This window comes from Sorex araneus, chromosome 1 (assembly GCF_027595985.1).
Source record: "Sorex araneus isolate mSorAra2 chromosome 1, mSorAra2.pri, whole genome shotgun sequence".
NCBI lineage: Eukaryota > Metazoa > Chordata > Mammalia > Eulipotyphla > Soricidae > Sorex > Sorex araneus.
The window spans coordinates 209,852,443-209,877,133 of record NC_073302.1 but is presented as its reverse complement, the minus strand read 5'-3'; positions in this window follow the sequence as shown (position 1 = coordinate 209,877,133).

Genomic DNA, 24,691 nt, shown 5'->3' with positions numbered 1-24,691 from the left:
TTCAGTATACAGAAATATACAGCCTGAAGAGGGAAGTCTCTGCTTTGTTAATTTCTTAAAATCATGCTCTCGGAAAAGAATGTTTCCTCTGGATAATGAAAAAATTTAGATGTCATATAAGTTTCATAAAGTACATTGAGATTAGGATTCATGGACCATCCAAGCAAATAACAAACACCAGTGAAGTCAATGAAAGAGTTTGCTACATCTTAATTTTTTTAAGAAACAAGGTAGCATTCAAATATATACCTAAATCTCTTGATTTTTTTTTCTTGAATAGAATATTATAGACTAAGACCGCATATATCCATGCTATTATTCACAGTGTCACATGCACTTCTTTAGGGAGCAAGTGCTTTTTATTTTCCTTTCTAAATAGTGCTATTTTAAGCAAGCAGTTTTGCATCAAGAGACTAAGTATACAAGAATATACAAGAGACTAAGTATATTCTTATAATGGTTTGAAAAGTCAAGATTTCATGAAGTGCAAATAAATGCATATATTTGAAATATTACAAACCACTATTTTCTGAACATAAGGTTTTTAATTTGCCCTAAAACTTGAGCTTTACAATGACTTAGGCCACTATGATACAAGGGAGAATCACTTGTTTTAATCTTTGTTATCACTGAATGATGTTGTTTACCAGCTGAGGGGGAAAAAGTCATGTGATAGAAAATGAGAATACAGAAAAAGAAAAGATGGTTTCTATCACTACATGGAACTGAATAGCATTTCGGGTACATTCATTGCAGTCTTTGATGCTCTCAGAGGTTGTTGTCCATAGATATGGCTGCTGATGTATCTGGATTTCCCTGCAGAAAGAAGCCATCCATGTTGTGCATTTTAAATGACATGACCAACCAGAGACCTTGGTAGTTCTTCAAGTACAGTTAGTTTGATATCCTTTGTGGTGTTTTTCTTCTCCTTATTTTCCTAGATTTTCTTGACTCAACTGTTTTGAGTTTACCTGGAGGGTAAAGGACTATTTGATAGTCTAGATTGGGAAGCTACCAATGAACTGTATGTGACAACATGCAAAGTATTGACTCTGACTGGAATAAGAGACAGAAAATCATTCAGACCCTCCGCAGTTAGAAGGAACAGGGCTCTTAGGTCACAAATGCATCTGTGACAGAGTGGATTTATTTGTGAGCGACTTCAGCAAAATACATATTTTAATGATATAAACAAAAAGGTTTGTTCTCTCTCTCTGATTAGGTGTTGTGGTTTGCAATAAAGGTGGTGAGTGGCCATTGTGTTCAGTCTCTAGTCTATAGTCTATATTCGGCCCACATCATCTTTCCCCCACATGACCTCCAAGCACATTTTACTTGGTGTTCCCTTCTCTGAGTAGCCCAGAATGAGAGACCAGCCTCCAAGCCATGGAGACAACCTCCTGGTACTTATTTCTACTATTCTTGGGTGTTAGTCTTATAGTCTATTATTCTATATTCCACAGATGAGTGCAATCTTTCTATGTCTGTCTTTCTCTTTCTGACTCATTTCACTTAGCATGATACTTTCCATGCTGATCCACTTATATGCAACCGTCATGAACTCATTCTTTCTAACAGATGCATAGTATTCCATTGTATAGATGTACCAGAGTTTCTTCAACCAGTCATCTGTTCTCGGGCACACGGGTTTTTTCCAGGTTCTGGCTATTGTAAACAGTGCTGCAATGAACATATAAGTGCAGATGTCATTTCGACTATACTTTTTGGCTTTTCTGGGATATATTCCCAGCAGTGGTATTGCTCGGTCAGATGGGAGCTCAACCTCTAGTTTTTTGAGAATCATCCATATTGTTTTCCAAAAGGGCTGAACTAGTCGGCATTCCCACCAGCAGTGTAGAAGGTTACCTTTCTCCCGCCATCATCTCCAACAGCGGTTGCTTTTGTTCTTTTGGATGTGTGCTAGTCTCTGTGGTGTGAGGTGGTATCATGGTTGTTTTGATCTGCATCTCTATGATGATTAGTGATGTAGAGCACTTTTCATGTGCCTTTTGGCCATTCGTATTTCTTCCTTGGAAAAGTTTCTGTTCATTTCTTTGCCCCATTTTTTGATGGGGTTGGATGTTTTCTTCTTGTAGAGTTCAACCAGTGCTTTATATACCATTGATATCAACCCCTTATCTGATGGGTATTGTGTAAATATCCTTCCGCATTCTGTAGATAGTCTTTGTATTCTGGTCATTGTATCTTTTGCGGTGCAGAAGCTTTTTAGTTTAATGTAGTCCCATTTGTTGATCTCTGTTTTTACTAGATTGCTTAGTTCCGTGTCATCTTTGAAGATACCTTTATCTTCAATATAGTGGAGGGTTTTGCCGACCTTGTCTTCAATGTACCTTATGGTTTGTGGTCTAATGTTGAGGTCTTTAATCCATTTTGATATGACTTTTGAGCATGGTGTCAGGTCGAGTTCTAAGCCCATTTTTTTGCATGTGGTTGTCCAGTTGTGCCAGCACCATTTGTTAAAGAGACTTTCCTTGCTCTACTTCACATCTCTTTCACCTTTATCAAAAATTAAATGATCACACATTTGAGGTTGTGTGTGGGGATATTCCACCCTATTCCATTGGTCTGCAGTTCTGCCTTTGTTCCAGTACGATGCTGTTTTAATTGTTACCACTTTGTAGTAGAGTTTAAGGTTGGGGAGGGTGATGCCTCCCATCATCTTTTCCCCAAGAATTGTTTTAGCTATCCGTGGGCGTTTATTGTTCCATATAAATTTCAGGATTGCTTGCTACGTTTCTTTGAAGAATGCCATGGGTATCCCTATAGGATCGTGTTAAATCTGTATAATGCTTTTGGGAGTATTGCCATTTTGACAATGTTTATTCTCTCTATCCATGAGCAGGGGATATGTTTCCATTTCCTAATGTCCTCTTTTCTTTCATAGAGTAGCGTTTTATAGTTTTCTTTGTAGAGGTCCTTTACTTCTTTGGTTAAGCTGATTCCAAGGTATTTGATTTTGTGGGGAACAATTGTGAACAGGATTACTTTTTTCATGTCCCTTTCCTCTGTCTCATTGTTTGCATATAGGAAAGCCATGGATTTTTGGGTATTGATTTTATAGCCTGCGACTTTACCATACAAGTCAATTGTTTCTAAGAGTTTCTTACTAAAGTTTTTAGGTTTCTCTAGGTATAGTATCATATCGTCTGCGAATAGTGAGAGCTTGATTTCTTCCTTTCCGATCTGAATCCCCTTAATATCTTTTTATTGCCTGATGGCTATTGCTAATAATTCCAGTACTATATTAAAGAGAAGTGGTGAGAGTTGTCATCCCTGTCTTGTACCCGATCTTAGAGGAAAAGCCGTTCGTTTTTCTCCATTGATGATAATGCTTGCCATAGGTTCATGGTAGATGGCTTTGACTATCTTGAGAAAAGTTCCTCCAAAACCCATTTTGGTGAGAGTTTTTATCATGAATGGGTGTTGGATCTTGTCAAATGCTTTCTCTGCATCTATTGATATGATCATATGGTTTTTATCTTTACTTTTGTTGATGTGATGGATTATGTTGTTTGATTTCCCGAATGTTAAACCAGCCTTGCATCCCCAAGATGAATCCCACTTGGTCATGGTGTATGATCTTTTTGATGAGTTGTTGGATTCTATTTGCTAGTATTTTGTTGAGGATCTTCGCATTGGTGTTCATCAAGGATATCGGTCTATAGTTTTCTTTGATAGTGGTGTCTTTGTTTGCTTTTGGTATTAGGGAGATATGTGCCTCATAGAAACTGTTCGGAAGGGTTCCTGTTTTTTCTATTTCCTGGAAAAGCTTGAGGAGTGTTTGCAACAAGTCTTCTTTAAATGTTTGGAAGAATTCGCCAGTGAATCCTTCTGGACCTGGGCTTTTGTTTTTGGGGAGACTTTTGATTACAGTTTCGATTTCCTTGATATTTATGGGCCTATTGAGGTATTTCATGTCTTCTTGGCTCAGTCTCGGGGGATTGTAGGAGTCAAGGAATTCATCCATTTCTTTTAGTTTCTCTTGTTTCGTGGCATACAGACTTTCAAAGCAGTCTCTGATGATCCTTTGAATCTCCTTGGTTTCTGTTGTGATGCCCCCCTTTTCATTTCTGATTCGGTTTATTAGGGTTTTCTCTCTTTCTTTCTTTGTGAGTCTTGCTAGTGGTTTATAAATATTATTTATTTTCACAAAGAACCAGCTCTTTGTTTCATTGATCTTACGGATTGTTTTTCGGGTTTCCATATTGTTAATTTCTCTTCTAAGTTTTATTAATTCTTTCCTTCGATCTGGTTTGGGTTCCTTTTGCTGGTCCTCTTCTAAGATCTTGAGCTGCGAAGTCAAGCTATCTATATAGGCCCTTTCTTCCTTTCTGAAGAAGGCTTGCAGAGCTATAAATTTTCCCCTTAACACAGCTTTATCTGTGTCCCATAGGTTCTGGTAGCTTGTGTCTTCATTCTCATTTGTTTCGAGTAATCTCTTGATTTCTTCCTTGATTTCCTCCGTGACCCACTCATTGTTCTATAGTGAGTTGTTTAATTTCCAAATGTTTGATTTGGTTCTCCGAGTCTGTGCGTGATTAACTTCCATCTTCAGTGCATCATGGTCTGAAAAGATAGTTGGTACAATTTCTATCTTCCCAATTCTATTAAGGTATAATTTGTGGCCCAGAACATGGTCTATTTTGGAAAACGTTCCGTGTGTGCCAGAAAAGAATGTGTATTCTTTCTTTTGGGGGTGTATAGCCCTGTATAGGTCTATTAGCCCTGTCTCCACCATTTCTTCCTTCAGGGCCATCGTTTCCTTGCTGAGTGTTGTTCTTGTCGATCTATCCAGAGGTGATAAGGCAGTGTTGAAATCTCCAACTACTATCGTGTTGCTGGTTATGTCCTCCTTAAATTCTGTTAGGAGTTCTTTTAAGTATTTAGCTGGTCGTTCATTAGGTGCGTATACGTTTAGGAGTGTGATTTCTTCCTGTTGTACATATCCCTTGATGAATATAAAATGACCTTTGCTGTCTCTTCTTATCTTTTTCAGTCTGAAATCTATGCTATCAGATACTAGTATGGCAACCACTGCTTTTTTTGAGGGAGCTGTTTGCTTGCAGGATTGTTTTCCATCCTTTGATTTTTACTCTGTGTTTGTTCTGACTATTCAGATGTGTTTCTTTTAGGCAGCAGAAAGTTGGGTTTAGTTTCCGAATCCATTTTGCCACTCTGTGCCTCTTGATTGGTGCATTTAGCCAGTTAACATTAAGAGAAATTATTGTCATGGGATTTTGTGCCATTTTTCTGTAGGGTTTGTTTTTCTTATAGGTCTTTTCCATTGTCTTATAGTAGCCCTTTGAGTCCTTCTTTTAAATTTGGTCTTGAGTCTATGAAGTTCCTGAGCTGTTGCTTGTCCATGAAATAGTGTATGGTTCCCTCAAGTTTAACTGAGAGTTTAGCCGGGTAGAGTATTCTTGGTGAGGCATTCATTTCATGACGTATTTTCACTATATCCCACCATTGTCTTCGGGCTTGGAGGGTTTCTTCTGATAGGTCTGCTGTGAATCTAAGGGTTGCGCCTTTGTATATGATCCCCTTCTTTGATCTTGCTGCTTGCAGTTTTGTGTCTCTATCCAAGGCATCCATCATTCTGACTATGATATGCCTTGGGGATTTTCTATTTGGGTCCCTTTTAGCTGGCACCCTTCAGACTCCTTGGATCTGGATGTCCGCATTCTCTAGCTCTGGGAATTTTTTAGCAATGATGTCTTTAATGGTGTTTTTTTCATTGGAATTGGTTCCGTGTGGTTCCGGCACTCCCATGATTCTTATGTTTTTTCTCCTGACGTCATCCCCTAGGACTCTAATTCGCTCTAGAGCCATTTTGAGGTCTTTTGCCATTATTTGTTATTGCCTATATGCTTTGTGCAGCTCATCTTCAAGCTCACTGATTCTGTCTTCGGCTGTAGTCATTCTACTATTGAGGGCTCCTACGAAGTTTTTTATTTCATCTACTGATTCTTTTAGTTGTGTGGCTTCTGTTCATAACTTTGAAATTTCTGCTCTCATTTCTTCCTGGATTATTCTGGTGGAGCATTCCAATGCTGCATCCATATCCTCCCTTAATTTATTAAATGTTCATTCCAAAGTTTCTTTGAGTTCGTGAACCATCCTCACAATTTCCTCTCTGAATTCTTTATCTGAGAGGAGGATGTATTTCTGGGAGGTTGCTGCTGAGGTTAGTGAGATATTTTCTTGGCTCTCTCCTGGTGGTGGGGATTTTCTCTGTTTCTTCATGTTGTTATGGGCTTTACTATCTGGAGCTCTCGTTAGCTTGGGAGGAACCTCCACTGAATATATGGGGCTATGCTCTTTTGACAAAGGACTTTTCTGTGCAAGTTGATGTGTTCATTGATAGTTTTCGTGAAGTTAGGATAGGCTAGGTTAGCTGAGTATTAACATATAGTAACTAAGATAATCAGGGAGTTCTTCGGAGGAATGGGTTCTATCAATTGTGGCCAAAGGACAATGCATGGAATGGTAAAAAAAATAACTGCAGCCGCATTAGCGGCCTGTGCTCTGGAAAGAGGCCACGCCGACTTTTGAGGCCACGCCCCCTACTGAGAGGACACGCCCCTAATCTGTTCAAACACGGGAGGGCGGGGTCAGGCGCGGTGAGCGAATGACTGAGACCTGCCTGGCGGGGCTGGGGTGTTCTGAGTTGGCCCGCAGCTGTGGGTGGGCACGGGACATCGGGCGGGGGGGGGGGGGAAATGATAGCTTTTATATAAACATGTTCACTGATCATTTAGTCAGTTAACAAAAAGTTATGTTTCTTTAATTAATAAGAACTAATAGAAAATATTGGATGTAGGCCACATGGTGGGCTGGAGGGATAGCACAGTGGTTGGGCTTTCAGGTTTCACTCCATCAACCCGTGTTCGATTCCTCCGCCCCTTTGGGAGAGCCCGGCAATCTACCGAGAGTATCAAACCCTCAAGGAAGAGCCTGGCAAGCTACCGAGAGTATCAAACCCTCAAGGAAGAGCCTGGCAAGCTACCCGTGCATATTGGATATGCCAAAAACAGTAAAAATAAGTCTCTCAATGAGAGACGTTACTGGTGCCCACTCGAACAAATCGATGAGCAATGGGATGACAGTGACAGTGACAAGCCACATGGTGTCAGTGGAAATGAGTCAGCTCTTCCCATCTCCCCACCACTTTGGGTCCTGGCTGTCACGCTCATGAACTGTCTCCAGGCACCATTTTAGCGCATTAAGGACCTTGATCCAGAGACTCACAAATGAATCTCAGAATGGATTAGCTCTCTACAGAGATGTCTCTGGACCCCAATCCTTTGCAATTTTAGAATTCCAGAAGTGCTCAGCCACTTTTGAGGGGTTGAAACCTCTCATGATATTCACAATAAGCAATATAAAATAAATAGAAAATAAAATCTCTAGCATCTGCCCTTGGCAGGCAGGTTTGAATGGTGGTGGGAAAATTGAAAATAATATTGTTTGAAAGGTATAATGGTGGTGGTATTGGTGTTGGAACATTGAATGTAATCAATTAATGTGAATAAAATTATGAAAATATAATTTAAAATATTGGATGTGAATACTGATAAGTGACTAGTACTCTCAATGAACCATATGAATACTTTTATAAAAGACTTAAAACCAATATCCACACCCCTAGTATTTAATAATCTGTGCATTTACAATTAGATTATAACATTACACAGCAGTAAAAATTTGTGAGATGTGGCATTAGAAGTTGCACTAAGAAAATACTGATATAAGAATTCAAAATATTCTTTCCCATTTGTTTATATTTGCTTCTACTTTCATGGTGAGTGCTGTTTTGCATACATTTTCTTCTGTGAACCTTATAGATTCATGTCTGATATTGAGGTCTTTAATCCACTTGGATCTGACTTTTGTGCCTGGCATTAGACAGAGGTCAGAGTTCATTTTTTTGCAGGTAGCTATCCAGTTTTCCCAGCACCACTTGTTGAAGAGGCTCTTCTTGTTCCACTTTGCATTTCTTGCTCCTTTGTCAAAGATTAAGTGGCCATATATTTGGAGGTGTGTGACAGGATATTCAACTCTGTTCCATTGGTCTGCAGGTCTGTTTTTATCCAGAATATTTACTCAATATCCATCTGATAAGGGATTAATATTCAGGATATACAAGATACTTGTAGAATTGTATAAGAAAAAAACCTCCAACCCCATCAAAAAATGGGGAGAAGAAATGAACAGAAGTTTCCTCAAAAAGAAATACAAATGGCCAAAAGGCACATGAAAAAATGCTCCACATCACTAGTAGTCAGGGAGATGCAAATCAAAACAATAATGAGGTATCATCTCACACCACAGAGACTGGCACACATTCAAAAGAACAAATGCAGCCAGTTTGGCGTGGATGTGGGGAAAAAGGGACGCTCCTTCACTGTTGGTGGGAATGCCGACTGGTCCAGCCTTTCTGGAAAACAATATGGACAGTCCTTCAAAAACTAGAAATTGAGCTTCCATATGACCCCGCAATACCACTTCTGGGAATATATCCCGAGGATGCAAAAGAGCACAGTAGAAATGCCATCTGTACCCATATATTCATTGCAGCACTGTTCACAATAGCCAAAATATGGAAACAACCCGAGTGTCTTAAAACAGATGACTGGTTAAAGAAACTTTGGTACATCTACACAATGGAATACTATGCAGCTGTTAGGAGAGATGAAGTCATGAAATTTGCTTATAAATGGATAAACATAGAGTATCATGCTAAGTGAAATGAGTCAGAAAGAGAGGGACAGACATAGAGGGACTGTACTCATTTGTGGAGTGTAGGGTAGCATCACATGAGGCTGACACCCAAGGAGGGTAGATACAAGGGCCAGGGGGATTGGTCCATAGCTGGAAGACTGCTTCATGAGCAGAGGGGAGAAGGCAGATGGAGCAAAGAAGGGATCACTAAGAAAATGATGTCTGGAGGAACCTGTTGGGATGGGAGATGCATGCCGAAAGTAGATAATGGGCCAAACTTGATGACCTCTCAGTGTCTGTGTTGCAGCCATAATGCCCATAAGTAGAGAGAGAGTATGGGGAATATTGTCTGCCTTAGAGACAGGGGAGGGTGGGAAAGGAAGGGTATACACAGGATATTGGTGGTGGGGAATGTGCACTCTTGGAGGGATGGGTGTTTGATCATTGTGTGATTGTAACCCAAACATGAAAGCTTGTAACTGTCTCACGGTGATTCAATAAAATTTTTAAAAATTAATAAATAAAAAAGAATTCAAGATATTTTCCAAATACTTTATCAAATGTGCATGTGGATGTTTTCATTTATATAATTTTGAATGCACAAAATATTTGCAAAATATTTTAAGTCGTGGTTATATTCAGGGTCATCTAAAGGTAAAGTGGATGCACCTAATATAAAATGAAAAATATTATCAATAAAACACTGCATTATGAACAAAATATATCTGTGTCAATGGAGATGAAGATATAAATAAAACAATCCCACTTGCTTACCTCAGAATTTAGCAATACTAAGCAAAGGTCTATTACTAAATAGTGAAGTGAATCTAAGCATCATATTAACCTATCTCTTGGATTCCTGTGTTAGGTAATGATTTACCTCAAATATTTTTAAAAGCCTACTGCAGTAAAGTTAAGCACTGACACTTGGGTTAGGTCAGAAAATAGATGAAATTATAGTAGTTTTATAAAAACTGCATGAAAAAGAAACCTAGAAAATAAAAGAATTAAAAAGAGAGTGATATCTGAAGGGTAAAAGATGTGAGAGACTTAGAAAAATTCAGAGCAACCTGAATATCTGTTGAAGATATCCTACCAAACAGACAGGCCAGATTGAAGGCCCCAAAAGGAAAGTGCCAGGTGGGAGAAGAAATCTGTGAAATAAGTTATAACTCTCCTAAAATTCAGGGCAATATTAATATACAACGAACAATATAACTTTGCTCTACTTCACAGCTAAATCTTTTTTTCCTCGGTGTATTATTCATTTCTAAGTAAAGCAGGTCCTCAAGTAATGCTGTTTTGTTAGAACATTGATAACTTTGAATAAAATGAGGCCTTCACTAATTGACATTTTTCTTGAAGTTTTGATTTCTAAGAATCTATGGACAATTATTAAATGAAGACTTACTGTAAACTGCTCTCTTCTTTCACTTTTGTTTTAAAAACAAGAAGTAAAAATAATCACCCTGAGTATATGAGGAATAAATTGATGCTAAGGAAATGACATGAGAGTTGTAAGCATATCCAAGGACTTGCTGGATTAAAGGGTCACTGTACTGGTAATTTTAGTGTAAATAAAAGTTTACTCTCTATGACTGTTAACTGAAATGACAGATTCCTGTGTTAGCTAAATGATTAATTGATTTCCTTAAAATGGGGCCAGAAATAAACAATTACACATTCCTGTTATATGCTTGGCACTGTCACATTCACTTTGAAAGGCTATCTTATTTCATCCTCTCAACAAACATGTGTGGGAAATTGTATTAAAGCCAATTACAGACGAGGCAACTGAGTTTCAAAGAGGATAAGTCATTTTCCTAAAGTATATAAAAGCTTTCATAAATAATGCTACAAAGATAATTCATTCAAACCCCCTTCTAAATCTCTGTTTAAAGGACATAAAGACTCTTCTGAAATTTTTGCGTGTCTAATGGTCGTGTAGATCCAGGAATTTAAATAGAATTTCCAGAGGGAGAGTTTTCTTATACTTATCTGTCACATTTTCAGGCTGTCTGTCCTGTGAACCCATCCGGACCTGTGTTTTTTTTTTTGTTTCTGGGAGATTTTTAACTAGTTTCAATTTCTGTCTTCTTTGGGCTCTTCAGGTTTTCCACTTTCTCCTGATTGTATAGAGGGTGGATATATGATTCTCAGAATGTATCCACTTTCAAATTCTCCAGTTTGCAGCATAAAATTGTTTATAGTAACATTTTATGACCTTTATATTTCTGATGTTTCTTGCAATTTCTCCCCTTAGCTGTGGCCTTCTCTATGCAGTTTTATCTAAAAGTATTGAATTTTTCGTTCTACTAAAAACTTTTCATTTTTATTTCAAATTATTAGCATATAGAATTAAAAAGTATAACATTTTGCTTATATACTGCAAATTTTCTGTAGCACTTTCAGTTTGGAAGCCATTTTTTATATTCCATATTTTCTTCTCATATTTCATATTCAACATCATATTCCATATTATATCTTATATAATAACATACAACATGTTCCATATATGTAACGTGAACAATCTTTGCGAACAACATTTTGCAAATTGCATTTTTTAGCCCCTCTCATATTATTGCCGTAACTATTGATTTGACGCTTTATTTAATAATAGGAAAAAGTTTTATTTTCTTCTTTTTTGGTTCTTATTTGTTTTTTTTTTATTATTATTATTTGGTTTGTTTGGAAGCCCATGTGATAGAGACTCTTCCTGGTATGGCACTCAGATCATTCAAATAATGCTCGGGGGATGAAGTCAGGACCCTGCGTGCAGACAGAGCACGTGCTCTAGCTTTGTTAGCAATCTGAAAGACACTTGTCCTGTTCTGTGTGTTTTGCTTTGGAGAAGGGGCCACCCCAGTCATGCTCGGGGTTTACTCCTGGTTCTGCTCTTAGATATCACTACTGGTAGTTCTTGGCAGACCATGAACAAAACCACGGGGACTAACCCAGGGATCAAACCAGAAAAGCACAGAAAGAGTCCTACTATGTGTATGATTCCTCCAGGACTCTTGTTTATTTATTTAAAGAGAAAGCATTCACTTTTTTAAAAAAATCATCAGCTTTGGTGTCCTCATAAATTCTCTTTGCCAAGCAGAAGAGAATTTCCATTCTATTTCTAGTTTTTCTAAGTTTTCATGATGACTGGGCATTGGATTTTTTGTTTGTTTTCTCCCCCTCCCCCCCATTTTCTAACATCTTAATTTGCAGTACTGGTAATGATAGTTTCATGCATGCATCGTACCAACAACTAACCCAGTACTAGAGTGCCTGCTTCACTCTACCAATGCTCCAGGACTTCTCCCATTCACCTCTCTACTCCACACAATACCCAGGTAAGCTTAGTTATGTAGCCCAACTCTTCAGTTTTGTTGCCGTTTGTTACTTGTTGCTCTCTTTGGTTGTTTGTACCCCAATATGAGAGAAATTATTCTGAATCTTTCCCTCACCTGACTGACAACAGTGCTCATGATATCGTATGTTTTTGGGTTTTTTTTTTTTTGCCTACTGAGACAATCACATACTCTATCAGGACTCCCAAACTAGGACATGCTGGGGTCCCTGACTGGTCTCCATTGCCTGGCAGTTCAGTGCAATAGACTGGGAATACTGTGCTACTAAGATCAGGCAGTACAAGGGATTACATTGAACACCCCATCAGTACAGAGTGTATTCAAAAGGACATCCAGCAGTACCTGTGACCACCAGGGCTGCAACAAACAAGGCTTAAGGTACCCTTTGGTGCTGAGGATCAAAAGAGGGTATAGTGCATGCTCAGTATACATACAGCCTAACAACTATACTGTCTTCTGGCCTCTAGATAATCATGTGTTTTAAAAATTCTAATTAATTAATGAAATAGAATAGGATTGGGGCACCGGGGTAATAGTGGAGAAAAGCAGAAAACTCTGATGATGAGTGGACAATGTGGTGCAGGAAAGTTTATGCATGAATTCTTATCATTAACATTATTGTAAATTATGGGCCCTAAGATAAATACTATTTGTTGTCTTTGAATTTTAAATCCTCTTTGAATTCCTGAGATGAAACCACAAATTTAAAAATTTGAGTCTGGAGTGACAGTACAGTGAGGAAAGACACTTGGTGAAGCGTAGGGGTTACTCCTGGCCCTGCTCACAGAACCATATCAGACGCTAGGGACTGAACCCTGTAAGCCACTTGCAAGTCGATTTCCTTACCTGCTGTACTATCTCTCTGGCCCCATTGCAAAAATTTTTAAAAGCTATTTGTGGACTGTGCCTTATTATTCAACCAGTGGTTATCTGCACCATTCTATTGGTTATTTTCCTACATTCTACTGATTATCTTCTTTCATGGGTATAGCTCAGTACTCTACCAAAGACATAAAAGGACTGAAATATAAAGATTGGCGAAACCTTGTAGCTTTGATCACTGTCACTATATCAGTGTTGTCCCGTTGCTCATCGATTTGCTTGGGCAGGCACCAGTAACAGCTCCATTGTGAGACTTGTTACTGTTTTTTTGACTTATTAAATGCACCATGGGTAGCTTGCCAGGTTCTGCCATGCGGGTGGGATACTGTCGGTAGCTTGCCAGCCTCTCTCAGAAGGACAGAAGAATCAAACCCGGGTCGGCCACATGCAAGGTAAACGCCCTACCTGCTGTGCTATTGCTCCGGCCCCCTGAGAAATTTTCTTTATCAAAAGCCTAAGCAAGAACCTCACCCATGAATGAACCTATTATTGGACTGCATGGATGCAGATTACCACACCCTACCCATACTCCAAGAGTACCACACCACATTTAATGGAGTTCAAAGTAGGAGGCAACAAATCTTAGAAGGAAAAAAAAAATAGAGCTCTCTGTATATATATATATATATATATATATATATATATATATATATGTACATCTCTCTATATATGTACATGTGATATATGTGTGTGTGTGTGTATATATATATATATATATATATATGGCACAAAAGACTCAACTTTTTACACATGTTAGTGAACCTTATAGATGGGCTTAATGAGCCCTGGATGGAATAGAACAATCCCTGCCTCTTCTCTAAATGCTACAGGATACTTTCTCTGTAGCATTTTCAGCGGTTTTTCATAACAAACAATACAAAATATATTATTTTGATTCTGCTTTGGGGCAGGAATTGGGGTTTGGCATGGAAACACCCAAAATGTGATAGTAGGAAGGCATAATGGTGGTGGAAATGGATAATGGTGGTGAGATTGGTGCTTGAATATTAAATGTAATGAAATATTGTGAACTACTTTATAAAATAAAAAAATTAAAAGCCTAAGCAAATATTTACATGCAACCTAATAATTAGAATTTTTGTTTATGATATAAAATGCCCTATAATTGTGCTAAACTCAGTTTTTTAAGTATGTGAAATATTTCTTCACACTATATTAAAAAAAAGATATTTCCTCTTTCCCAGTAGAAGCTATAAAATAATTAAGAGAGCTACAAAATTTTACAGAATATGCTAAATGATTGATAATGCTGGTTGACATTTACTGAATTCTTCTATGTAAGATTATAGCACATTTTATTGTGCTGTGATGGAAAGCATTTTGAAATTGAAGCAAAATACTAGATTCAGTTTCTCAGCGGTCAGCTTCCATGTGCCTACGGCAAATTCACACAAGTTTCTCAAGCCGTTGCTTATGTACCTGTAACTTGAGAAGACTGACACTTAGAGAAATTGACCAGAAACCCTTATAGAATTCAATGACATATATTATCTTTGAAACCATGCCATCATGAAATTTGCAGATTCCTTTATTCAAAATACAAGCATATATTTTCTTTATTTCATGACATATAGTCAATACCACAAATTTAATTACATTTGAATTCTTATTTTAATATTTGTATATGTATTTATGTATATTTGTGTTTGTATCTGATGTGTGCCTTTATATACTAATACATATACTTTCTCATAATTTTACTCACATGTACAATTTCTTAACGTCCTTACAGCAGGTTTTAAGAACAGGTAACAGTTGTAAATCTTTTTTCTAAGATTGGCCTATATACTTCTCTTCAAACATAGACTTACCTATTATCTATATGTATTATCTATAATTGCACAGGATTTATTAATTTAATAAATATGGGAGTACATTTTAATCTAATAGTCATAATTTATCTTTTTTAACTTCCTACTTCCCCTCATTACAGTCTTCAAAACTTACGCTAAAAAATCATTGTTTTTCTTAAAAACAACTCAGTTTTTCAAACATTTTGGAAGTGTGTGATCTATAGACTGACAGTTTCTTATGTTGCTCAAAAAATTACCTTAAATCCCATGATCAACCCCCAAGAGCTTAATTTCATCAAAGAATAGATGTCTTGTCAAATACAGTCCCAAACAATATAATCAGTAGCTTTCAAAGTGTGTTTGACATTGAGAAGAAATGAAAAACTGCTTAGGAGTCAGAGAAACAGGCATCGTTGGCCTGTCAAATTTTTGTAGACATCATGCTATTATCAAGGCACATCAGGATAAAATAAAATGACCTAGCTGACCACAGGCTTACAAACATCTTGGGAAGGAAAGAAAAATGGTGAATCAAAAGGTAGCTTTGTTGCATGTCCCCCCAGGCCTTCATATTGACAGGAATGACAATGGTCCCAAGATGCACCATTATCTATGACCAGCAAGCAAACATCAAATGCTCCTGAGCTGTATCTGTCAGAATAGAAGATTCTGCTCAAAACAGACAAGGCTTGTTACATTTTGTTCAGCCAAGGTTTGTCAAAAGCCAGGGTCACTTATGTGTGCCCTGCCCTGAAGGGGAATTGTAAAGTGAGGGAAGTACATGATTCGTCAATGTTTCTCTGCAAGGAGACTTCGAGTCTGCCTGACCAAAATGTTTTGAAAGTCAAGTCATGACTCAAATGAAGTAAAAAACAAAGTTAAGAGTCTGTCGTTTAACTACTTAGGAACGAAGTTCACACACTAAAGATAGGCAAAGTTTTAAAAGATTCCTACTTTTAGAGAATTTTTGTGCTAAGTGTGATTTGTTATTTCAAACTTGAAAGGAAAAGTACTACCGTTAATGAAATTAGAGAGAACATGTTAATGTGTTCTGGCCAAGCATTTTATGTCATATCATGATGGAGCTTATTATGGTCTGAAATATTTACACTAGTAAGAGATTTTTCTAATTTGCTTCTTTTTGACTCGAGAGATTTTTATATACAAATGTCCAGCCTCTGACACTTAAGTAAACTTGGGGAAACATCTGTTAACCACTCATAAGAAAATGAAGGTTGAGAGCATTTTTTTAATTGAATCCTAAAAAGAAAAATAACACAAACTTTCCCCCACTGAATAAACTTGAGGCTAAAGATGTAGTCACCTCAGTCTTCTTGTGAACAAGAGGATTTTTCTTTCCTCTTCCTCTCCTACACTTCTTGTTCCATCTCTTTTCAAATTCTGTTTCTATCCCCCTCATCTCCTCTTATTTTTATTATTTTCCTTCTTGATGTTTACATCAGTATTTTTTACTATATTGAAAAAAAGGCAGATCTTGATCAAACTTTATAACTTTTGTTGCTACAAACGTTTTTAAGGGGTGAGGAATTAACACAAGTGTTGAAACACTTGAATACCATGTGGAAGGCCCTGAGTTCAATTCCCAGTACTACATACCCTCTCCCTTGACAGCTCTGGTTGGGGTGTCACACTGGTGGTCTCTGAGAACAAAGACTGATCACTGAACCATCAAACTAATGAAATCTGGGCTGCACAGAGGGTGATTCCTATTTAGACTGTTGTCACAGGTCAAAATTCCAAATTTTGTACACAATTTTCAAGCATAGTTTAGATAAATGTATGGTCATACTTATTTTGTTTTGTTTACATGATCTTTTAAAGTCTGATTCACTCCGTCATTGAAAATAGATAGATTTGTCACAGTGACAACTATTTGAAGATATTTAGAAAAGGGAAGTGATTTGCCACTATGATGCATGTATTTATACTTAGCAATATTCTTCTACAACACAGTGGGTGGGAATTATTTTCTTTTAGGACGTGTAATCTCCATTGTCTTAGATTCCATTACTTTGCTTCTTTCATTTATTCATTAGCGGTCTGAGTTGGGAGTTCTGATCAAATAAAATGAGAGTATCAACTATATCAGTTCTTTCCCATATTCTGATTTTAGTTAGACACTCATCTTGGTCACATTATAATGATCTAATTTCTGGTAAAGGGAAAGTTGCTTCTCTTCACTGGACTGATAACTTTGCCAGAATAAGGACAATATATAAGTATTGTAATTGAAGTAATTCACATAGAATGGGCACTCAGTAAATACTTGTGGTAGGGAAAAAAATGATGGGGAGGAAGAAAAACAGGATAAAAAGATAAAAGGAAAGGAGGAATGAAGGGAAGAAACATTTGTAAAAAGTTTGAAAAACACTTTTTCCCTACTGTACATTTTTATCTATAATAGAATTAATCATGCTGTAGATATTTAATAAACTTTTTTCTAGGTTTTGATGAATTCATATGAAATAATTGGGACCCTAAAATTCCATCTTACTTGGCTATATCAGAATAAAGTTCATGTAAATTATTATAAGTATTTCATAAAAATTTTATGATAATGACTAAGATTTTTTGAATAATCACTGTCACTCTCACTGTCATTGTCATCCTGTTGCTCATTGATTTGCTCCAGCGGGTACCAGTAACGTCCCCATTGTTAGACTTGTTGTTACTGTTTTTTTGGCATATTGAATACGCACGGGTAGTTTGCCAGGCTCTGCCGTGTGGGTGAGATATTCTCAGTAGCTTGGCGGGCTCTCCAGAGGGACGGAGGAATGAAACCCGGGTCGGCCACGTGCAAGGCAAACGCCCTACCCACTGTGCTCTTGCTCCAGCCCTTCAGAATAATACCTCATTTATAATAAAATTGTATAAGTTTTATCCATTTGCCTGAACTAATTCTCAATTATAAGGACATAAATACTATTCCAATGTCAATTATCAATGCAAGGAAATCTTTCTCTAAATAAAAAATACAATTAATTAAAACAACATGGCATTGAAATAGAAACAGAATTGGAGACCAATGGAATGTGGCTGAATATTCTGACACAGATTATTAAATACATGATCACTTAAAAATATGATGTGAAGTAAGGAAAGGCTCTTAAAGAAGTAGTGCTGAGAAAATTGGAAAGCTACATGTTACAAAACAAACTAAGACCTCTGTCTAACACTATGCACAAAAGTCAGATCAAAATGGATCAAATACCTCAATATCAGACCTGTATTCATAAGTACATAAAGGAAAATGTAGGCAGAACCTTCCATGACATTGAAGCTTAAAGGCATGTTTAAGGATAAAACACCACTGCCAAAACAAGTGGAAACAAGATAAACAAATGGAACTACATTAAACTGAAAAGCTTTTGCACCTCTAAAGAATGAGTGACCAAAATACAGAGAACCTACAGAATGGGAAAATTTATTTACCCAGTACGTATCAGATAAGGGGTTAAAATCCAGGTTATACAGGTTATTGGTAAAACTTTATAAGAAAAAAATCTCCAACACCATCAATATAAGAGGAGAAGAAATGAACAAAAACTTCCTCATAAAAGAAAGACAAATGGCCAAATGGCACATAAAAAAAAAAGCTCTACATCACTAATCATTAGGGAGATGCAAATCAAAACAACATTGAGATATCATCTCACATCACAGAGACTGGCACACATCAAAAAGAATAAGAACAAACAGTGTGGGGAGAAAGGGACTCTCATTCTTTGTTGGTGGGAATGCAGATTGGTCCAGCCTTTTTGGAAAATAATATAGACATTCCGCAACAAACTAGAAATTGAGTTTCCATATGACACAGCAATACCACTTGTAGGAATATATCCCAGGGGTGCAAAAAACCACAGTAAAAATGACATTTGCACTTGTATTTTCATTGCAGCACTGTTCACAATAGCCAGAATCTGGAAACAACCCTAGTACCTGAGAAAAGATAACTGGTTAAAGAAACTATGATATGTCTATACAACGGAATGTTATGCAGCTATTAGGAAAGATGAAGTCATAAAATTTGCTTTTAAGTGGATGGACATGGAGAGTATCATGCTGAGTGCAGTGAGTCAGAAAGAGAGGCACAGACATAGAATAACTGCATACATTTGTGGAATATAAAATAACATAATATGAGACTAACAACTAAGGACAGTAGATACAAGGGTCAGAAAGATTGCTGCATGGTTAGAAGCCTGCCTCATGTGCTGGGGGAGAAGGCAGTTGGGATAGAGAAGGGACCACCAAGTCAATGATGGTTGGAGGGATCACTCAAGATGGGTGGTATAATGAAAGTAGGCAAAGGACCAAACATGATGACCTCTCCGTATCTATCTATCTATCTATCTATCTATCTATCTATCTATCTATCTATCTATCTATGTATCTATCTATGTGTATATATGTTTATAAATGTGTGTATATAAACACACACACACACAAACACACACATATATATATATATATATATATATATATATATATATTGCAAACCATAATGCCCAAAAGTAGAGAGAGAAAGATAAAAGAAAGAGCCTGCCGTAGAGGCAGGGGTGAGGGGGTGAGGTGGGGTGGGGAGGCCAGAGGAATACTGGGTTCATTGGGTGCATTGGTAGTAGAAAATGTACATGTTGGAGGAATGGGAGGAATTGGAGGAATATTGTATGACTGAAGCTCAGTCATGAAAGCTTTATAACTGTATCTCAAATGATTCAACTGAAAACAATGACCAGAGAAAAAATTACCACTTCCATATAAAATTCTGTTTTATAGATTTTATGGTCATAATATTGAAGGTATTTGTTCTATAATAAATTTAAAATTATGGTCAAAACAACACAATAAAATACACCATGTTTTATAACATATTTTTAATTTTTGCTAGATTTAACTTTTTCTCTATACAACAATTCTTTCCTTTGCATCAGTGGGAAATGAGTTCTAGATTTTTAGTGAATAGTCTTTAAGCTCAAGTTTTAGATATCATTTAGTAGAAATATTATAGTCAACAAACACTTAAGCCTGGTATACCTGTTATACCTTATTATTTCTGTTAGTAAAGTCAAAAACACTTCCCTCATATTAAGTACTGTAGAAAACTCAGCTGAATATGTTATAAAAATAAAAATATTTCATATTTCTATAGAATATATAGTTTGAGAACAAGAGAAAAAATGTTCCTGTCTTTACAATAAAATAAAAATTGTTATATTTCCTACTTATGTTTTAACCTGATGAAGACAATTTAAGCATTAAAATAATCTGGCAACCAATTTTATCAAATAACCAATAAATTTTAATTCTGTAGTAGAATCAAATTTGTGAGCAGTTCATGCTAGCAAAAAAAAGAGACAACAAAATATGTTTTAGGATTATCAGGAGTGTTTTATTCATCAATGCATTTATTTATTCTGAAATTTCAACATTACAGTAAAATTGTATTGTGCCCCTGATTTCATATAGACAAATTCTAACCAAAAAAAATGGCATTGTGAAATAGCTCCAACTACTTTTAGTTTCATACTTGATATCTTGAATGAAATTAAGTAATCTGTTTTACATATGTTCCTTAAAATCCCTAGATTCAATCAAATGATTTCTTCAAAGTGTTTCACTATTCACTATTGTTTCTTTCTACCTATTCACTCTAATGTCTACCTCAAATACAATTATGATGTCCTGAACCTGGGACTATGGGACCTTCCCGTTGTAAAAAAATCAAACAAAAAATCTAATTTAGGATCTGAACTTTGATTTTGTTTAAAGATGAATGTTAAAATTATTATAATAAGGCAACAGAACAAAAAATTTTAAACAAAATGTGAAACAGCACTATGAAGAAAGATAATCTATCAGCACTTTAATTGGGATCACTTTCCTTCTATGCATTCAACATTCTTGGGGCATAATTTGCTCTTCTAGAATGGAGGAACCAAGTTTTGCCTGTAGTTCATTTACGGTGGTTGGAAATATTCTCTTTTCTTTCTCTGCTATTTTGTGGTAGTGGTGGTGTGCCAGAGTCCACACTCAATTGTGGCAATAAAAAACTCACGCACAGAGATTGTATCCCGCAACACTAGTTGCAGGGGTGGAGGCGTGGGGGTTGCCTGGAATCCTAGGATTAAATGGGCAGAATCATAAATGCAAGGCAAGATTCCCTAGTCCCCAAATATTCTTGAATTGATTATCTTGAAACGTGTGGTTTTGTTTGTTTCAGTTTCTGACTCTGTCCGTCAGTGCCTGGATCAGTGCATAGGGATCATACCTGGCAGTCTTGGGGATCACGTGTGTTGCTTAATGCAAGGCAAGCACCTACATGTTGTAGCATTGCTCTGGCCCAACGTGTGGTTTTATTCTGTAAATGAGTGAGCGAGCAAGCAAGCAAGAGAGAGAGAGCGAGAGAGAGCAAGAGAGAGAGAGAGCAACACTGAAGCATGTAGCTGAGGGTAAAGATTTTAAAGCATAAGCTTTGCAATCTAACACACTGTATGCCAACCAGGGGCCAGAGAGATTGTTCAATAGTGAGGGATTGATGTTTTACGAGAGTGTGGCCCCCTAGCTCAGACTCTGGCAACATATTCCCATAACCTCTGCACCAGCATATACTCTGCAGAACCTGGAGCACTTCACATATAACCCTGGTCATTCCCAGCGACAGGGCCCAAGTAGCTCCCATCCTCAGGCTCTGACAGTGATCTGCCCATACTCATCAACTGTGTGTCACTGGTGTGACTCCTATGCACCCTAAGCACAGATTGAAAAGCTTCTTCCCCTAAGGATATGGGACAACTAAAAATCATTTTTCTTTTCAGAAAGAATATTTTGACCAACATCAAACAAAATACAAACTTGTCAAGGAATAGGACTACATTTTGGGACCATGTGATTAATAAAGAAGTCGATGCATCAAATGCCAAATATTGATTTTTTAAAAAGTAAAAGAAAACAACTTAAAGACTGAAAGCAGAAGGTTAAAGAAGAGAGAGATACAATACAAATTTAGCCAGCTAAATAAATCTTGGCCAAATTATAAAAAGGACCTCAGAAGTGCTGGTAGAGTAGAGGAAGCCTACAACTGTCATCTGAGTGATGTCATTATAAAGTGAATAAAGCACAGGTCATAGAGAAGTTGAGCTTCTCAATTACAGCTCATGATGGTAGCAAACATCAAGAGAAACGACTCTGGAGCTGAAGCCAGAGTGGCCAGAGAAAACAGGTGATAAGTAAGTGCATAGAGATTTGGGAAGAAGTAGGAAGAAGGAGGTGAGAGAGAAAATAAAATTATTGTTCTGATTTTAAAATCTCAATAAACTAAATTTAAATTTTAGCAGTGATTTCATACCCTTGAATGGAAAATGGAGTTAATTACTTTGAATTTCATAAATGCAAATGGGACTGCCAGGAACACTTTGATTACACTAAACAAATCAGTTATAATACACACACAGACACACACATGCACGCACGCACACACAAATGCACGCACGCACACAGTGATTTTTTCATCATGATGGCTATCGTATATGGCAAAAATAATTTTCACTATTGTCTGATTATTGTAAACAACAATTTCAGTAATTCATCATACATTGTTTTCATAAAAGTTGAATGCTATTTGCACTATTTATCATTATCCCTGATTCCAAATTGAAATGATCTATAAATGGTTCATAAAATGTTTTAATTTTTAAAGTTCACAGGCAAAACTCCCTGGACCTAAAAAAAACAACTATTTTCGATTCATTTTGTATATGGTATAAACATTCCATAATAACCCAAGTCTAAACTTAGATACAATCTTACAGAGGTATCTTGGACAAGGCAAATAAAACTGCCTAAATTTATTTATTTATTTTTTTAATTTTTATTATATCACCATGTGGAAAGATACACAGTTTTCAGGTTTATGTCTCAGTTATACAATATTCAAACACCATCCCTTCGCCAGTGCCCATATTCCACCACCAGAATCCCCAGTATACCCCCTGCCCCCCCCACTGTATAACTGATGAATTTCACTTCATTTTCTCTTTACCTTGATTACGTTCAATATTGCAAAACAAAACTCACTATTGTTGTTGGAGTTTCCCCCCAAGAAAGACAGCCTTACTAAGGAAGCATTTGATAATTGGTTTTCCATTAAAAGATTGTATGTTTTCAGTTTTTAGAAAAGGTCGCACGGCCGCTAGTGCGGCCGCGCGGTTCGAATGTGTTCCAGTCCCGCAACCCGGAGCCTTGTTAGTTGCTGCTCAGTGTTGCCAGGGCTTCATTTGGAGAAGGCGTCCCAGCTGTACCTCCTCCGCCTGGATCCCTGGTGTTGTTGGCCCGGATTCCAGTCCGGAGCATTTCTCCGGCCGCGTTGCTCACCAGACTGCCTGGCCTCTTCTCTGTTCAGTGTGGCAAGATGGCGCTGAGGGTGGGTCGAGGGCGGGACTTCCGGCGGCCGGGGCCATTTGGACTCTGGGCTGGCGCTGACCCACTTCAGTGCCCCCCTGCGGCTCAGATGTGTTCCAGTCCCGCAACCCGGAGCCGCGTTAGTTGCTGCTCAAACTGCCTAAATTTAACATCACTCGTATCACTTGTCATCGTGTCGCTCATTGATTTGCTCTAGTGGGCACCAGTAATGTCTCCATTTGTCCCTGTCATGTGATACTGTAGCACAATGGCATCTGCTCGCTCCAGGAACATGAAGAGCCTCAAATTGTTTGTTCAAGGTTTTGACGAAAAAGTCAGACCATCCCATAGGTGGGCAGCCATTCAATTTTTTGACTTCCCATGGAATCCAGTGGGTAACAACTCTAGTCCAGTGGTCATCTCCAAATTGCATTATGTGTCCCGCCCATCTGATTTTCTAAGCTTGGCAAACAAGACAGCATCCCTGACTCTCGATCATTGATGGAGGTTGGAACTCCGGATTCCTTCTCTCAATTGAGTGAAACGTGATATTCCAAGCTTAGCTCTTTCGATTCCTCTTTGGGAGACCCGAATAGGATTTTCATACTGTTTTCATAGGGCCCAGGCCTCTGAGGCATATGTTCGTGCAGGAAGAACAGTGGAGTCGAAAAAATGTGCCTAGAGCCAAAGGTCTTCGTCCTCTTAACAACTTCTTCGATGCTCTTGAAGGCGTTCCACATTGCTCTCTTCCTCCTGCACAGTTCAGGTGCCAGGTCTTTCATCATGTTTAAATCTCAACCTAGCTACACATAACTGCTGCATTGGGAAATGTCCATTCTGTTGAGAGCAAATGGACCATTAGGAACTACTCCGTTTCTCATGAACTTTGTCTTCATGAGATTCAGCCGCAGTCCGACCTTTCCACACTCATGGTCGAAGTCGCTCAGCATTCGTGCCACTTGGCTGATGTTTGGTGTTATTAGAATGATGTCATTAGCGAAGCAGTTGTGGGTGTAGTTACCAAACTTCTATCTTCACTCCCATTCCTTCCCATTCCAGTCATCCCATGATGTTCTTGAGGGTGGCACTGAAGAGTTTCAGTGAAATGGTTTTGCCCTGTCAACCCCCTTTCTTTACGTCGATGATCACGTCCTTGTAGAATGGTGAGATCCTGGTGGTGAATTCGTAATACAACTTTCAGAGGATCCTGATGTACTGAGTTTGAACTCCCTGTTTGACTAGGGTTTCGATGACCGCTTCCATCTCAACAGAATCAAAGGCCTTCTTTAAATCAATGAACATTGCACAAAGTGGCATCTTGAACTTTCTCGAATCCTCAGTAAGGTTGATTACCATGTGCATAAGGTCGACTGTGCTGAATCCTTTTCAGAACCCGGCTTGCTCTCATGGTTGTCCTTCATCTAGTTTTCTGCCTATCCTATTCAGGATGACTCGAGTGAATAACTTGTAGAT